Source organism: Chlorocebus sabaeus, chromosome 15 (assembly GCF_047675955.1).
Source record: "Chlorocebus sabaeus isolate Y175 chromosome 15, mChlSab1.0.hap1, whole genome shotgun sequence".
Taxonomy (NCBI): Eukaryota; Metazoa; Chordata; class Mammalia; order Primates; family Cercopithecidae; genus Chlorocebus; species Chlorocebus sabaeus.
The window spans coordinates 263,587-281,083 of record NC_132918.1 but is presented as its reverse complement, the minus strand read 5'-3'; positions in this window follow the sequence as shown (position 1 = coordinate 281,083).

Here is a 17,497-nt window from a genome sequence, read left to right as displayed (position 1 = left end):
CACACATGGACACAAAGAAGGGAACAACAGGCACTGGGGCCTACTTGAGGGTGGTGGGTGGGAGAAGGGTGAGTTCATTGTTTAGTTCATTGTTACAGTATGGATGCAGTCCTTTGGGGTTCCAGTTTTGGAGCATTATCCTCTTAGACTCTCTGCCTTGAGCAAGCCACGAGTTTTTTCTGTCTCTTTGGCTCCTTGAAGTAGAAAAAGTCATACTCAATTTCACAAAGTTTTATAAATGCTGTTAAGGTTAAAGCTGGCTTCAGAGCTCTACTTATACACACTAAATTAGTCCCTGCTGGAACATTCCTCTTTTCCCATATTAAATGTGCTTTCAAGAAGGTGGGTTTTGTATTTTTATTTATATATTTATTTATTTGAGACAGAGTCTCGCTCTGTCGCCCAGGATGCAGTGCAGTGGCATGATCTCTGCTCACTGCAACCTCCACTTCCTGGGCTCAAGTGATTCTCCTGCCTCAGCCTCCTGAGTAGCTGGGATTACAATTGCACGCCCCCACATCCAGCTAATTTTTTGTATTTTTGGTACAGACGGGGCTTCACCGTGTTGGCCGAGCTGGTCTCGAACTTCTGACCTGAAGTGATCCACCCACCTTAGCCTCCCAAAATCCTGAGATTACAGGTGTGAGCCACCATGCCTGGCCGAGAGTTTGATACTTTATTCAGTATTTTAAATTATTTTTACTATGAGAGAAGAGAGCTACAAACACAGAATGGGGTATTTCCATTGTATTGTTGGATTAAAATCAGTATCAATATGGACTCATAATTAAAAAAAAAAAGATAAGTGTGTAACTGTGTGTGTGTATCCTAACTCTATCCATAGAAAGAGATAAGAAATAATGACATCCAGTAACATGTAGGACACTTATTACAGATGTTAGTGTTCTTTTTTGCTTCCAACTTTATTTTAGGTTCAGAGGATACATGTGCTGGTTTGTTACATGGGTAAATTGTATGTCACTGGGGTTTGGTGTACAAATGATTTCATCACCCAGGTAGTGAGCATAGTACCTAATAGGTAACTTTTCTATCTTCACCCTCCTCCCACCCTCCACCCTCAAGTAAGCCCCAGTGTCTGTTGTTCCTCTTTTTGTGTCCATGTGTGCTCAATGTTTAGCTCCCACTTATAAGTGAGAACATGCAGTATTTAGTTTTTCTGTTCTTGCGTTAGTTTGCTAGGGATAATGGCCTCCAGTCATTATCAGTTGGGATGGCCCATTAAAGTTGTTCCAAGTTGGGGTGAGGGACCCACGTCTTTTTATTTCCTGCCCACTCCCCCATATTGTTTAGCATGATGCCTGTAATCCTTGGAGAAGGCAGCTCCTTCCCACGGAGGATAATTCCTGGGGACAGCCTTGGCTGAGAGCCCTCAGCAGACAACACTCCGAGCAGCTGGGGAGTGAGTGCCCTGGTCTGAAGAAGAATAGGGAAAGCAACCACAGCGTCCACTACAATGCCAGATAATACATGTAGAAGGAATGATAGAATTAGAAAAACACAGTTTTTCCAATTCCAGCCTAATAATGGATTCAAGCAAGGACCACCGATGATGCTAAAATCATTAGGTGAAAGGTTTCATGGAAACAAAGTATTCATATGGTCTTAAAATTAGTACTCAATTTTATTTATTATTTATTTTAATAAGGTGCAGTTGACAAATAATTGTATATATTTATGGTTTGCAATATGATGTATACATTGTGAAATAGTTAAAGCAAGTGAATTAACATATTCATCATTTCACATACTTATTATCTGGCTGTGAGAACATTAAAGATCTACTCTTTTAGTAATTTTCAAGTGTATAACACATTATTACTAAGTATAGTCACTAAGCTCTACAATCTCCTCACTGTTTAATTACTTTAGTTACTTTTTAATTACAAAGTGGAAAAGTGCCTTTACAATGGAGAGATCTGACAGATACCATCTTAACCAAGAGATGAAACTTCACCTTATCAGTAATGTGACAAACTAACTTCATATACCTCCTGATATATGCTCCATCTTGCCTTTTTGCCTAATATTTTAACCTGATCTACTAAGGAGAAAACAATCAGACAAACCTAATACATATATGGGATATTCTACAAGATAGTGTGGCCTGGATTTATCAAAAATGTAAATGACTTAAAGACAAAAAAAGACTTGGGGGAATGACTTACGTTTATTGTCAATCCATGAATATTCATGGGTTGACAAACTATAGTCCATGGGCCAAATCTGGCCCTCCACCTACTTTTGTAAATAAAATTTTATTGGAACACAGCTAGATCCTTTCATTTACTTATTGTCTCTGGCTGCTTTCACACTGCAATGGCAGAGTTGGGTAGTAGAGACAGACCTATCTAACTCTTCATAGAAAAAGTTTGCCTGACTTCTGCCTTGAAGATGACTAAAGAGACATGACGATCAATTGTCAATGCAATGCTGAATCTTGATTGCATCCTAGGTTTTTTTTAAAAAGCAATAGGGGAAAATTTGGGTATAATTGGATTGTACATTAAGTGATATTACTGAATCAATGTTACATTTCTTGGGTGTGATAATAATATTGTGGTTATGTGGCAGGAGTCATTGTTCTTAGGACACATATGCTAATGTAATTAGGAGTAATAGCATATCTGTCACTTACTCTCTGACAGTTTAGTCAAAGAAAAATCTCTTTCTGTCTCTTTTTCTTACTCTTTCTTTCTCCTCCTTTTCTCACACAGAGAGATCACACACAGGTGGTAGAATGTTAAAGTTGCAGAATCCAGATAAAGGTTATATGGTTGTTGTAGTGCTCATTTAACTTCTTAGCTTTACCATTTTTTAAATAAAAAGTTGGGGAAAACGGTAAAAGAAACTTTCTTAATTTAATTCTTAATCTAGTTAAATATTCCAGCAGTCAGTTTTCAGGCTATTTAAAGTGGTTTGTTTAATTTTTTCCAAATCTGAAAGTCAATCCTTCTATTCCCATGGATAGAACAATAGTTCTGGTTCAAGAGGAAGAGAGCTGGGTGCTTTCAGCCTATGTGAGGCATTGGCAAAACCCAATAGGCTGAAAGGAAAGCCTGCCGTGATGTAAAAACACCCAGTAATAGCCAGTGAAGATTAATTCTCTACCTTTCAGTTCCTAATTTTTAGTTTTGAATCTTAAGGAATGGACATTTCCAAATTAAAAACATCTTCATGGAAAGAGTGTGGCTGGGTAGTAATGTGGTACTATGTTCAAATCCCAGCTGGACCACTTTCTACTGCTAGGACATATGGAGTAATGATCACCGTCGCTACTACCGCAGTGTTCATGGAATTTGGCGCATGTGCCAGGTCCAGGTCTAAGAATTTCTCAAATACTAATTCATTGAATTCTTACACTGTGAAGTTAGCCATTATCATCACTCTCATTCTACAGAGGAAGAAACTGAGACCAAAAAGTGTGAAGAGCTTGCCCAATGTCTCACAGCTGGCAGGTGGAATGACTGGGATTTGCACCAGGAAGCGTCCTTGGGAGCTCCCACTTGTCCCCACGACACCACAGACTCTTTCAGATGGACGTAGGCTGACCTTCCAGAACTGGAATCTCGTAACTTTGGTCTACTATTAAATTTCTGTCTGGATTCATCACACACCCAACTTAGCCATCATGGTCGTGCCGTCAGATGTGGCTTTTAAGGATAAGAGTTATGGTAAAGGCAACTGGCTGGTGGTTGGGTTTTGAGGAGAGGCCGGTCCATGGACATGTTGATCTTTAATGCCCCCAAGCAGAGCATGTACATAGTTTACCAAGAGTGGTCACCCTTATGATTGGACCATTCCAGATATGGTATCTGTAAGGGCAACTTTTGAAGGAATCAATCCCAATCCACAAAATGAGAGATCCTTTATAAGGGATGAAATAAAGTTTCATCGAATTTAGTTCTGGGTGGCAAGTGGGTCAGCTAGCAAGTTCCAAAAGACCAGCCCTTTTCTTTGAGTATATGTGCCTGAAACTCCTCCCAGTAAACATCTGAGGCTCACTCACACCTCAGTTATGAACTGCCACCCTCCTCCACTGAGATTAGGAAGAGAGCACCCGGAGTGGATACCATGATAGCTCAGCCAGACAGGCTCTCTGCCAGGAGGGCTGAGGCAGGAACCAGTCACGTAGACACTCTCCAGGAATGAACTCAGGAAAGATCACGCACTTGACTTGGTCAATCTGAAGTCATACCCTGCAAGTATACCCAGTAACCTTTGTTTCCCTCCTTCAGGTAACAGCCACCACAATGGTGTGACTCGAATGATGCTGTGACTAATTTCTCAGACTTTCAGGACTGCCCTGTGGTTGAGTACCTATCACCAAAAGCCATAAAGGGCTGCAGACCACCTTGCTAAGGTTGCTTCAGCACAATGCCTGTATTCAGCAGACACACGCAGATGGTAGTTCCTCTCTTTGAGTCAGTTTGTGCTGGGATGCTGACATTTCCCCAGACGATGCCACCCTTTTGGGTATGCATAATTTCCTAGACTGTCTCACCCTGGGCCATGTCCCTTGAATTAGAAATTGAAGGGAGGGAGTCAGGTCATCCTTCAGGGTACATGGCTCCTCTTGTGTCCCATCAAGGATCGCAGTGTCCCTACTGGAATCATCCCTCCTAGTTCTCTCCTCTCAGAGCCTTGGAAACTTAATTTCAGGACAAGTCATAGCTTATTTTATTCATTTTTAGAAAGGTGCTATTTGGATTTTGCACATAGCTGTGAAAGTAAAAACAGGATTTATAATGCTGGAGATTGAGGAAGAGTTTTGCAACTCAAACCTCAAAGGAGAAGTATTGGCTTCCTCAGCTTCCCCCTGACAAGGGAGATTAATGTCATTCCACTCTGCTAGCGACTAGCCGGCAGAGGGAATTAAAATAGATCTTTGTTGTGCCAGGCAGGAGGAATGAATGTTGGAAGCTCCCAGTGCTGCTCTCTTCTTAGCTCTCTTCTCAGCTCTCTTCTCTCTTTAGGAGCAGACAGGTGAAAGCTGGGTGCTGATTAGCAAGGGCTTCCTAGCCTCCTGTGGGAAGTAGGCCAGGGTGGAGGCTCAGACACAGGTCCTCTAAGTAGGGGGCGTGGCTGTGATTCTGAGGAAGACTCCTGCTTGGCCCACACTTCCTGAAGGTTCAGTGTGGGGAGGCACAGGCATAAGAAGGCATCGGTCTTGGGCCTTCCCTCACTCACGTTTAGGGCTGCACACCGTGCCCCACACCACCCATCTCCCACACCCCCTGCCCAGTGCCATTTCTCCCCCTACCTACCCCTCTGTGGCCTTTCCCCTTCCTGGAAGGGGACTGTGGCTGGAGGGCAGATCTGAGAGGAGACCTAAAAAGAAAGAAAACAGGAAGAAGACGAGGGTAAAAGAATAAAACCAGGAGGCTTATTGAAGGAGGGAGGAGCAGGGGAGAGTGGAGGGCAGACAGATGGTTCCAGCAGGCTGGATGTTGGGAGGAACATGATGGGGGCTCAACACAGATAAGATTAGCTCTATTCTCAGCACTTCTATCAGAATTAGGTAAATCCTTAAATTTTGTGACAGCCCAGGGGCAGACATAAGAAGGTGCCCTCAGAGCTTTGACTGTTGGAAGAGAACTTGACCACTGTGCTCTGCAGTTGCTCCCCATCGAGGAACTCAGTATGGCAGGTCCAATCCCGGGAGACATCACCTGGGCTCCATGACATCCCAGTGGCCTTGCCAAACTTTCCTTCCATCTCTTCAACACAGGGAGCAGACCTGTGTCGTGGTCTGAAGGCTTCTCGGCCTCTCACAGCCTCCCTTTTTTTCTTACAGGTGTTCTCCCTAACACCTCTCATACGTCCAATTCCTTCCCATCTTAGCATCTGCTTCTTGGAGAAGCCAAAACAGCAGACAACTCAACACTGGGCACCATTGTTATGTTTATTTTACAGAAGGGAAAATCAAGGCACAGAGACATTAAATGAATTGCCTCAAGTTTTGTAGTCAGTACATATATAGTGGAGCTGTGAGTTGAACCCACCTGCTTAAGCCTCATGCTGCTCTTACTACCATTTTTCACATGGAGAAGCCGAGACAAGCTCAGAAATAAACGCACTGTCCCTAGGCTATTGTGGTTCAAATGCCCCAGGATACTGATGGGACCCAATGAGCATCAAGCCTCCATCATCTTGAGTCTCCAGTCTCCCGAGTAAGGACAGCATCTCCTCACACCTTTCTGGAGTGAGAGGGCAGCTCACAGGTGTTCAGGGACAAGTCCAGGCCCTCCAGTGGCATCCTACACATCTGCCAGGCATCAGGCATCTCCCGTCTGCTATCACATCTCCTCCTGGCTCCCAGCAGAACTGTCTGTGGTACACTCCAGTGACTGCAGAGTTCCTGAGACTCCAAAACTGCCATAGCCTTGTTGGCTTTCACTCAGTTCCAGGGAGTTCTCAGAGGGTCTGAAAAGTTCTGGGGCAGGTTTGGGGCCAGATACCTGCTGCTTCTTTTTCTCCACACTTTTCACATCGCTGATCCCAGATACCTTCGCACAGAAGTGGCTTCCTTAGCTACATGCCAGTTACCCCCAAGAAGACTACATTCTGCTAACCAGGGGACAGCTGCCTGGATTCAGGAGGGCTCAGATGAAACACTGCACAGCTGGGAAGTGTTGGAAAGAGGTGGAAGCCTGGGTCTGCCTCCTTGTGTAACAGCCCTGCTATTCCTTATAACAGAGGAGGAAAAACCCAAAAGAGAGGGAAGTCACAGAGTTGGGACACAAAGTGATGAATGGAGGTGGGGACAGTGATGCTCTTTGACGAGGAGAGATAAGGAGACTGGAGAGAGGGGACATCTCTGTGGACATCAGGCTCCCCTCACAAATGGTCCTGTGGGTGGCCATGGGCCAGGAGGGCATTCGACTTGTCTGGCTGTGTGAGGGCTGTTTGGGGAAGGGTCTGTCTGAGAGCTGGGGGCTTTGCCCACATGTCAGTAGGACCTTTCCAAGTCTCCGGGATCACTGCTCTTTCAAGGAGTCACCAACCTTCTTAGCCTGGTCTCACCCACCTAGTGACTTGTGGCTTCTCCCAAAAGCTTCCTGGGTTCTCACAGGGCTTCCTTCTTATTCTCAACATTTCCACATCGTTAAGCCCAACTGCCACACCTTCCATGAAACCTGGCTCTTCTCTTGCTTCTAGGAAGGTGTGCACATATGCGTGTGCATGTATGTGTGTGTGTGTGTGTGTGCACGCACACAGACCTAGGGACTCTTCTAGCCAGGCCCATGGACTGCTGGCCAGCCCCCAGCACAGGAGGACTGAGGAGCCACAATGGCGATGGAGGGGTGAAGACCCCCAGCCAGTGCTGACAGTCTTTTAAGGAGGTGACAAGATAGAAAGGAGCTCCAGCAAAGGTGATCCCATTCCTCTCATGCTGTGGCCTTAGACCTGGAAGGCCTGGGGAGGAATGGCTGGGAGAATGCATGGTGAGAAGCTGGGGCAGGAGACTCAGGTGTGCCGGCAGTGTTGGGGAGACCGGCCTTGGTGCTGGCGGTGGAGTTAGTGGTGGTAGTAGTGTGCAGAGTGAGGGCAGGGAGAGGCTATTGACAGAGGGTCTGGCTGAAGGACAACAGGGAGGGGTTGACTGTGAGGGTTTGACTGTGTGAAGTGGAGGATGAAGAGGACTTGGGGGCTACTTTTGCCTGCTGCTTCCTGTGCCTCTGTGATTTCTTCTTTCATGCCCTGTCCCCAGTTAGCACAACGTATCTGTGGGATTCTTCCAGTCTTGCCTGGTCTCTAAGGCTCCAACCACAGCACCTGCATCATCTAATTCTTCCACCTGAAACCTTCCTCTTTGACTTCCAATGTTCAGATTCTCTGTCACGCCCTGTGGCACACTGGCCCTCTCTTTTATCCCTTCTTTCCAAATTGGTTCACATTTATCTGACACCTAGTCTTTACCATGCCCTGTAGAGCAGGACAATTCACGGATAATTTTAACCTATTTTTTTCTGCTTCTACCTTTTAAAGATCTAAATTCCTTAGGCAATGGTAAAGAGGAGGCTTTCCCCTTTCCTCTCTTTCTAGACTGTAAACAGATTTCCTGGGCAGGAAGAGGCAGGGGATGGACGGGGCAGCTACGAATGTATAGACTCAGGTGAGTCACAGAGAACAAGCCCTTCTCTGCCTCTTGGGCAAAGCCCTGCAGTCGCTGCAGCATCCATGATCATGTGTAAGATCCAGTGGCAACAGGACCTGTGCCCTGATCCCTAGGCAGAGTCCTGGGAAGGAGCAGACCCTAGAGAGAGAATAGGTCTAGGCAGATGGCCATAACCAATGTTTTCGAGAGGCCCACAATGTGGTGTGGCATGGGTGCAGCAGAGTGACTCTGGCCTGCAGTGTGGCGTGGGAAAGTGGGCACAGTAGCTGGACCTGAGGGCCAAGGCAGACAGGAACAGGGGACCACCTATGTGGCTCAATGGCTGCGGTATAGCTGGGAAGGTGGATGTCTGGTGAACACCTGCGTGGCAAGCAGGGGATTCAGGGAAGGGTAGTTACCAGCTTATTGCAGGGGGTTGCAAGGAGCAGAAAACTCAACAGAAGGTGGTATGAACAAGTGGGAGGCTTTGGGACTCTTGTGCTGGGAAGTCCTGAGTGGGCAGCCCAAAGTGGTTGTAGCACCGTAACACTGTCACCTGGCACCCAGGCACCTTAGGCCTGTTTTCTTTACCATTTGCTATGGTGTGAATGTGTCCACTCTAAAATCCAGGTCTTGTCAATGTGATGGTATTAAGATGTGGGGGGTCTTTAAGAGGTAATTACCCCATGAGGGCTTCTCCCTTGTAAATGGGATTAAGTCTCTTATGAGGCTTCATGCGCAGCGTTTGGCTAGCTTGGTGGCTTGTCTTTCTGTCGTCTGCCATGTGAGGATATGGTAAGAAGGCCCTCATCAGACCAAACGTTTGTGCCTTGATCTTGGACCTCTCAGCCTCCAGAATTGTGAGAAATAAATTTTTGCTCTTTTTAAATATTTCAGTCTATGGTATTCTGTTATAGCAGCACAAGCGGTCTAAGAAACTATTCTTTTATTAGGAAAAAAATAGCAAATTGTGGTTTTAGATTTAAGAGATAAATTTAATTCATGCAAATGATTCATCCTATGAAGATGAGTCATAAATACCAAAGAAGTGCATCCTTTTTTATACATGTTTAAATATAGTCCACAAATATCAGTGCACTGCTAACTATAGCTACTCCTACAACTTCAGGTTATCTCCTATGGAGCCAAATGTCAAGATTTTACTAGTGAAAACTTAATCACTATTTTTCTTTCTTTTTTTTAAATTTATTATCGTAAGATTTCTTTTTTATTATTATACTTTAAGTTCTAGGGTACATGTGCATAACGTGCAGGTTTGTTACATATGTATACTCGTGCCATGTTGGCGTGCTGCACCCATCAACTCGTCAGCACCCATCAACTCGTCATTTACATCAGGTATAACTCCCAGTGTAATCCCTCCCCCCTTCCCCCTCCCCATGATAGGCCCTGGTGTGCAATGTTCCCCTTCCCGAGTCCAAGTGATCTCATTGTTCAATTCCCACCTATGAGTGAGAACATGCGGTGTTTGGTTTTCTGTTCTTGTGATAGTTTGCTAAGAATGATGGTTTCCAGCTGCATCCATGTCCCTACAAAGGACACAAACTCATCCTTTTTTATGGCTACATAGTATTCTATGGTGTATATGTGCCACATTTTCTTAATCCAGTCTGTCACTGATGGACATTTGGGTTGATTCCAAGTCTTTGCTATTGTGAATAGTGCCACAATAAACATACGTGTGCATGTGTCTTTATAGCAGCATGTTAATCACTATTTTTCTTGCTGCATTAATTTCACCCCAGCAAGCCTTTAGTACTTTAGTAATATTTTGTGCCATCTGAATAGCAGCAGCTGAATTTACCCAGCACATGCCACTAAAGCCAGAGTCATGTATTTCGAAGGGACCACTCAGGTTCATCACAGAGCAGAATGACACCTCTTGCCTCCTCAACTCTGCATCCTTCATATTCTGCTCCTGTGCAAAACTGTGTTTATGAAAAAGTACATATAACTTTAGGTCCTACTTCAGCCCCAAGACAGGTTTAAATCTGCATATGCAGCTTAGGCTGCATACCTGGGGATACCTGTGTACATGAGGTCTCAGGCTACAAATCTTCATCTCATTCTACTCCTGAAGAGGGAAGACAAGTGAAGAGTCCATGGGAAGGCTTCTAGACACTAGAGTTAAGGCCACCATGCTGTTTCATGCACAAAAGATGGGAGACAAAGGCTGGAGGAGCAAGAGCTCACCTCAAGGTAAAAGACAGGCGAGGGATGTTGGGTTGCGAGGCTATAGAAGGGTTAAAAATGGGGCAAGGAAAGCTTCCTGTAAAATCACCAAGAGCAAAGCTGACATTGTGGTGTATCAGGAAAGAATGTAAACAAGCTGGTCCAGTCGACTCTGGTAGAGGGAGCAGTAGGGCCTCGGGGAGGGCCCCTAACTTTGGGGAAGCTGGCTGTGTCCTTTGGGGCAAAAAACAGAAGAAAAGGGAAGTGAGCCTATTCAACGCCTCTGCTGTGGGTGATACACTGCGCTAGATGCTTTCACTGCAATCTCTCATTTTCTCCTCAAGCCTGAATATAGGCCTTGCCACCCCGTTTTTCTGAGTAACAAGGCACTTAAGTAATCCAAAGAGCAACACTCTCGGAGCGTGGATGTCTAATCTTCAAGTTCAGGCTCATCAGTTTCAGAGACAGGGTCTGAGCAGGGGCCAGGGCAGATCCTGGTAGGCAAGGAAGTAGCAAAATGGCCTCGGGGCCCTGTTGGTCTCACTGAAGGCAGTGCAGTCGGGGAGTCTGGACTCCACGGATGGCACCTGTAATAGTAGGAGGAAGAAAGTAGTCTGGGGCAGGTGTTCCCTTAGCCTGGGAGCGGCCAAAAGTGACCAGGCTAAAGGTTGATAATTTGGGCTCCTTACTTCTCTCAAGGTTGCTCTGACAGTGTAGTTAGGATTTACACATGGTGTTTCAATTCTTTTTTGCCAGTAAATGTACAGGAGATTGCAGAGATACTCTCAACTCTTAATTGCTGCAATTACACCATCCCTAGACTGAGCGTTAAAAAAAAAACGCTTCCTGGTATAAGGTTTTGGTACTGTCTTAGCGGTTCATGCCACCACAGGTAAAAATACCTGGATGCCTTTATGAAGTAGCCAAATGGAGTGTGGTCAGTACTGCAAGGAGTTGGCATGGGCATCAATTGCTTATTATTTTCTCCAGCCTATATCTATCTGCCTGCATTTGGAGTACTGATGAATTAATGCAGTGTCGTCTCTGCTGCCTCTGATCAGTTTACATGAACGACCATGATAAATATGTTGTAGATAAAAGTCATTTTCTTGACTTTCAGGTTTAAATGGCATCTGGTAACAGCTTCGGGGCAGCCCTTTCCAATATTTTATCGAAATGCTAATTCAGACACAGGAAAAGATGAAAATGCTCAATAATACCGCAGACTAAGACTGAAACAACCTGGTGAGAATCGGGGAGGAATCTGCATTCTACATGGTAGAGCTATTTTAAAAAAGAAACCACTGTGGGTTTTGCCCTACATGGAGTGCCAGGGAGAGTGGAGCGTCTAGGATGACTCCGAGGTTTTTGACCAGAGCAACTGGAAGAATAAAGTTGTCATTTACTGAGACAGCACAGACTGCAGGGGAGCGGGTTTTGCCTTGAGTGCCAGGAGACGCTGATTCTATATCCAAGGGAAGTTGTTAGGGAACTGAATATACACATCTGGACCTCAGAGAAGTCTGGACTGGAGAAAAGGCTTGGACCTTGTCAGTGTGGAGAGACTGGCTGAGAGAGGACAGAAGAGAAGGGAGGGGAGAAGAAGAGGGAGGCTGGAAGGGAAGAGGAGCGGATAAGTCTGGAGACTGAGCCTGAAGCCCTTGATGCATAGAGGTTAGGGAGACAAGAAGGAACTAGGGAAGGAGACTGCAGAGGAGCACTCAGTGAGGTGGTTGGAGAACACAGAGTGACATCTCCAAAGCTGAAAGGAAAAGGTGCTTCAAGAAAGAAGGAGCAATCACCTTTGCCTAATTCTGCTAATGGGTCAAGTAAGGGGAGGCCTGATTGTGGACCATCGGATTTAGCAACGTAGAGAACACTGGTGACTCTAACAAAAGTGTGTCTGGGGGAGGGGTGAGAAGAAAATTCGAGAATGGGAGACAGGGAGCTGTCTGGAGAGAACTCTTTTGAGTGCCTCTGCCTGAACAGGAGCTGGGGAGATGTGGCATCAAGAGGAGGCTCCTAAAAATGAGAAGTATTCTGGCCTGCTTGCATACCAAGTGAGAATTATCCAGCAGAGGGGAGAGACAGATAATGCAGGAGAGAGGGGATAAATGCAGGAGCGGAAGGTAGAAGGGGCTGGGATGTATCGTTTAGGTGGCAGGTTTGGCTTTAGATAAGCACAGGGACGATTCTTCCACGATACGAGGAGGGGCAGCAGAGTGCACTGGCACAGCTGCAGGGACAGGGGAAGATGTGGTTGGGGAAGGCTGTGGAAGTTCTTTTCTGGTTCTATTTCCTCAGTGAAATAATGTGCTTTCAAAGGGAAACGCATATAGTAGTTCTGGAAGTGTAAATGAGCCTTTTGCTATTAGGCTTCCCAGTCTGGCAGCTGGGCATCCTCCTCCCCAAAGCAAGAGTACCTGGATATGCCAAGGGGTTCTTACAGCTGGAACTCATGGACTTCCCTGGCTGATTGGAGCGTCACTGCTGCCAGTAAAGCCCAAGGTACAGAGTATCCACAAAGTCACTACGGTTTTAACTTTTAATAAATTTTACTTCCATATAAAGTGTAGATAATTTGTGAAATGCAACCCAGAGATAATTTACACAATATTTAAATAAAGTTGCTAATGTTTGATTTCGTTCTTTCTTTTATTTTACAGGTGTGAGCTCTACATTATGCTGAGATGGCTATGTACAAGTGTATCCAAAATGACTGTAGATACATTGAAAGTCCAATCAACTGTGCTAAATCTTGAATCAATTCTCTGTTGCCTTTTGCAGGCTGTTTATGTTTTGTATAGAAGTGGATGTTTTAAACATTCCAACTGCACAACAGCTTTAGGGTTGCTCTGCTCACCTCTATTTCTTCTTCTCCCGCTAGGAAACCCCTCTATTCCCAGAACAAGTCTCTCCACCTCCTGCTCTTGCCTGACGCTGTATGGCTCTGATGGCCTCTCCTGTGTCCCCTTATCCCAGGTGCTAAGTGGTCTCTGTTCCCTTAAAATAACTGTTTTGTGATGTCATTGGTCGCTTTTTTAAAATCCCCTCATCCCTCTTCTTTTCTCTCTGCTAAAGCGCAGCCTTACCATCTCCTTTTAAGAACAGAAGTCTTTTCTTTCTGCCTCTTAAAGTCAGTAGCTGGTTTGTTACCCAATAACAAAAGCCCACAATATCCTGACCTCAAAGACTAGGAAGGGAGGTGGTACTAAGGTCAGGGATTGGGAGTCTTAGAGAGCAAGCAGCACATTGTCATCTCTCTGAAAAGTAAATTTCCAGTAGCTAGCAAAAGATTTATAAATGCTGAAATCTATTAGTCTACTAATTCCTTTCATACAATCAAAGATCTGTGCAAAGATTTATGTTCATCATAGTGTCATTCCTTGTAGTGAAAAACATGGGAGTAGCACCCATGCCTGTCAGTAGGGCTTGGATGGACAAAGTCTATTGTTGAGTCCTATGCAATCATTCAAAATCATGTTTGATTATAATAGATGAGAAAATGATCATACTATAATGCTAATTGAAAAAAGAAGATATAAAACTGTATATATGTTCTGATCTCAAATTTTTTAAAAATAAAAAATTTTTATATATATAAACATATATATATGTTTATATTTAAAAATAAAAATCTGTTTAACTCTGAAATTTGTCTTTTTGACTTAAGGCTATATTATGGACATCCTTTTAGGATCATATTTATAGAATTCACTCATTCTTTAAAATTTTTTTTTATTATACTTTAAGTTCTAGGGTACATGTGCACAACGTGCAGGTTTGTTACATATGTATACATGTGCCACGTTGGTGTGCCACACCCATTAACTCGTCATTTACATTAGGTATATCTCCTAATGCTATCCCTACCCCCTCCCCGCTCCCGACAATAGGACCCAGTGTGTGATGTTCCCCTTCCTGTGTCCGAGTGATCTCATTGTTCAGTTCCCACCTATGAGTGAGAACATGCGGTGTTTGGTTTTCTGTTCTTGCGATAGTTTGCTGAGAATGATGGTTTCCAGCTGCATCCATGTCCCTACAAAGGACACAAACTCATCCTTTTTTATGTCATTCTTTTAAATTATATAATATTTTATTGTATGGCTGAATTGAAATTTATTGAACCATTTTCTTATTGATGAAATTCAAGTGCTTTTAGGTTTTGTTCACTTTTTAAAATTGTAAATGGACAATTTATAATTATATAGAGCTATGGGGTAAAAAGCACTGTTATGATTTATGAATACAATGTGAAATAATTAAATCAAGCTAGTTAACATACTCATCATCTCAAATAATTAACATATTTTGTGGTGAGACCATTTGAAATTTACTCTCTTAGCAATTTTGAAATGTGAATTACTCTATTATTAACTAGATTCACCATACTGTGTAATAAAACTCCGAAAAAGAAAAAAGCTACATATTCATCCTATCTAACTGAAATTTTACTCCCTCTAACCATCGCTCTCTCCTTTCTCCCCACCCCCTAGCATCTGTAACCACCATTCTACTCTCTGCTTCTACAAGTTTGATTGTTTTAGATTCCACATATATGTGAGAATATGCAGTATTTGTCTTTCTGTGCCTGTCTTATTTCACTTAGCATCATGTTCTCCAATTCCATCAATGTTGTTGCAGATAACAGAGTTTTCTTCTTCTTAAATACTGAATGGTATTCTGTTGTGTATATATGCCACATTTCCCTTATTCACTCCTCTGTTGATGGACACTTAGGTTGATTCTATAACTTGGCTATTATGAATAGTGCTGCAATGAATATGGGGGTGCAGGCATCTCTTTAACAAACTGATTTCACATCTTTTGGGTAAATACTCAGAAGTGGTATTGCTGGATCATACAGTAATTCTATTTTTAGTTTTGGAGACACCTCTAAAATGTTGTCCATAATGGTTGTACTAATTCATATTTCTACCAACAGTGCACAATGGTTCGCTTTCTGCCACATTCTTGCTGACATTTATTATCTTTGTCTTTTTGATAAAAGCCATTCTGGCAAATCCGAGATGTATCTCATTGTGATTTTAACTTGCATTTTCCTAATAATTAGAAATGTTGAACATTTTTCCACTTACCTGTTGGCCATTCGTATGTCTTCTTTTGAGAAATGTCTACTCTTATGTATTTTTTTTTAAAAAAGTATGCTCATGGCAGAAAATAACTTCAGTGTTAAACCACAGTTGTCTCTGGGAGGTTGAATATTGTGTAATTAAAACATCTTTAATTTTAAAAGGTGTATTTTTCATGTTTTCTATAATGAGTATCTTTCTTCTAGAATCAGAAAAATATACAAATAATTTAAAACAAATGCCTTGAAAAATGAACAATCTTACCTAGTATTCAAAGAAATGCAAATTAAAATGTTATTTTTGTTTCTATCTCAGTAAATAAGGAAATATGGAGTAAAAGAGTAATCTTCCTGCTGAGCATGTTTTGCGGTTGCTAGCATTGCCCTGCTGCCGCTGCCCCGGGTGTGTCTGGAGGAACTCTCCCTGTTGCCTAATAACTGCTGTAATGTAACAGAAATAGAAACATGATGCCTCATATCCCTCAGAAAACGACTTGGCCCTTGGCCCTCCTGTGGATGGAGAGTATATTGAAGAGAAACCGGATATTTCTAAATTTGCTAAAACTCGCTTTTCTCACTTGCTCTCAGATCACACTACTCTTGAGTAGCCCAAAATTTTGTTGCCAACTCAGCAAGTTAAGCAAACAATATTACAAGTCATGTTGAAACTGAAGTGGTCCCCGTGGGCCAGTGAGTACCGTGCAAGTGGAGAAAAAAATAGCTGCTGAGTTAAGAGAACTGCTCCAATTTTGAAGGCACAAATGGGCATCATCTTGGGCCCAAGTACTACCCAAGGTGGACCTCTCAGTCAGGCTCTTATGCTCCCAGGTGTTGTTGTTGACCTTTGAGGCCAGAGGTGAACTCTCTCCCTGGATGCTCAGGGACAGCATCTCAGAGAGAGATGAATGGAAAAACCATGAGACCCTGTACACACTCTAGGTACAATGGGTTACAAGGGTTGATAGCTCTTCTTAGTAATGAAAGCAAATATGCTCCATCTTTCTTGATGGCAAGGTCCCTGGGAAGGAGACGCTCTCTTAGAATGTCATTAAATGACCGTAGATAAGCATGAAGTGAGTGGAATTATGTGGAAGGGCTTCAGCATTCTGCCCAAGCACTGGGCAGCCCCTGGGTATGGCTGTCCCTCCACCATGGCCAGTCTGTCTAAGGCTTGGCCCACCCACCCAGATCCTCTTGGAAGCCACCGATAGCATTTGCCTCTGGGAATTCTGCAGCCTTTGCTGATGAGTCTCAGTTGACACCATCTGTCATTGCAGATACAGATGTCTCCAAACGGCAATTGCCAAAGGCTGTGCCACACAGCACACACCTGTCCATGTGCAGACTGATGCTGTTAAACTCTGCAGCTACCTTGCGGGCTGCTCTTCCCTGTCTCATTGTCTGCCTGCAGACCTTCCTTCTGTGTTCTCTGCTTTTAGAGGCCAGATTGATCTGTATTTTTATCAAGATGAGGAAGGAGATGGTAGACTGAATCTACCTCTCCCAGTAATTCACTGTGGTACCTTGGGCCACCTGCTGGCCTTCTCTGAGCCTCCGTTTTCTTACCCACAAAATGTGGATTTGGACCCAGTTATCTCCAACCACCCAAGAGTCTGCGATTCTGCTACTAAGAAAAGCAAAAGGAAAGGACAAGACAGCATGTGTTTAGTTGCTGGGAAAAGCTCAGTCTAATAATAAAAATAATAAGTATAAAAATAATTGCCACCATTCATTCGAGCTTGCTTTGCCAGGTCTGCACTGTGATCTTTGCAGGGGTAATCTTACTGAATCCTCTGCTCCAACCCTACCAGGTGGGAACTACTTTTACCTTTATTTTTCTGATGAGGAGACTGAGCCTCAGAGATGTTAAATAACCTGCCAAAGCAGAGAGTTAACGTGCTGGGATTCATCACAGACAGATCCTTCTGCTCTTGGGAAGCCCAGAGCTCAGAAGCAGGAGTGGGTCTGATTCAGGTGTGCTCTGAGGGCCAACTGCCCTTTCCAAAAATGCCTTCCTTTATTTAGACACCAACATCCTTGCTATTTTGGATTTTTCAATGAGCTTCCTTATTTTCTTCCTATTCTGTTCTATT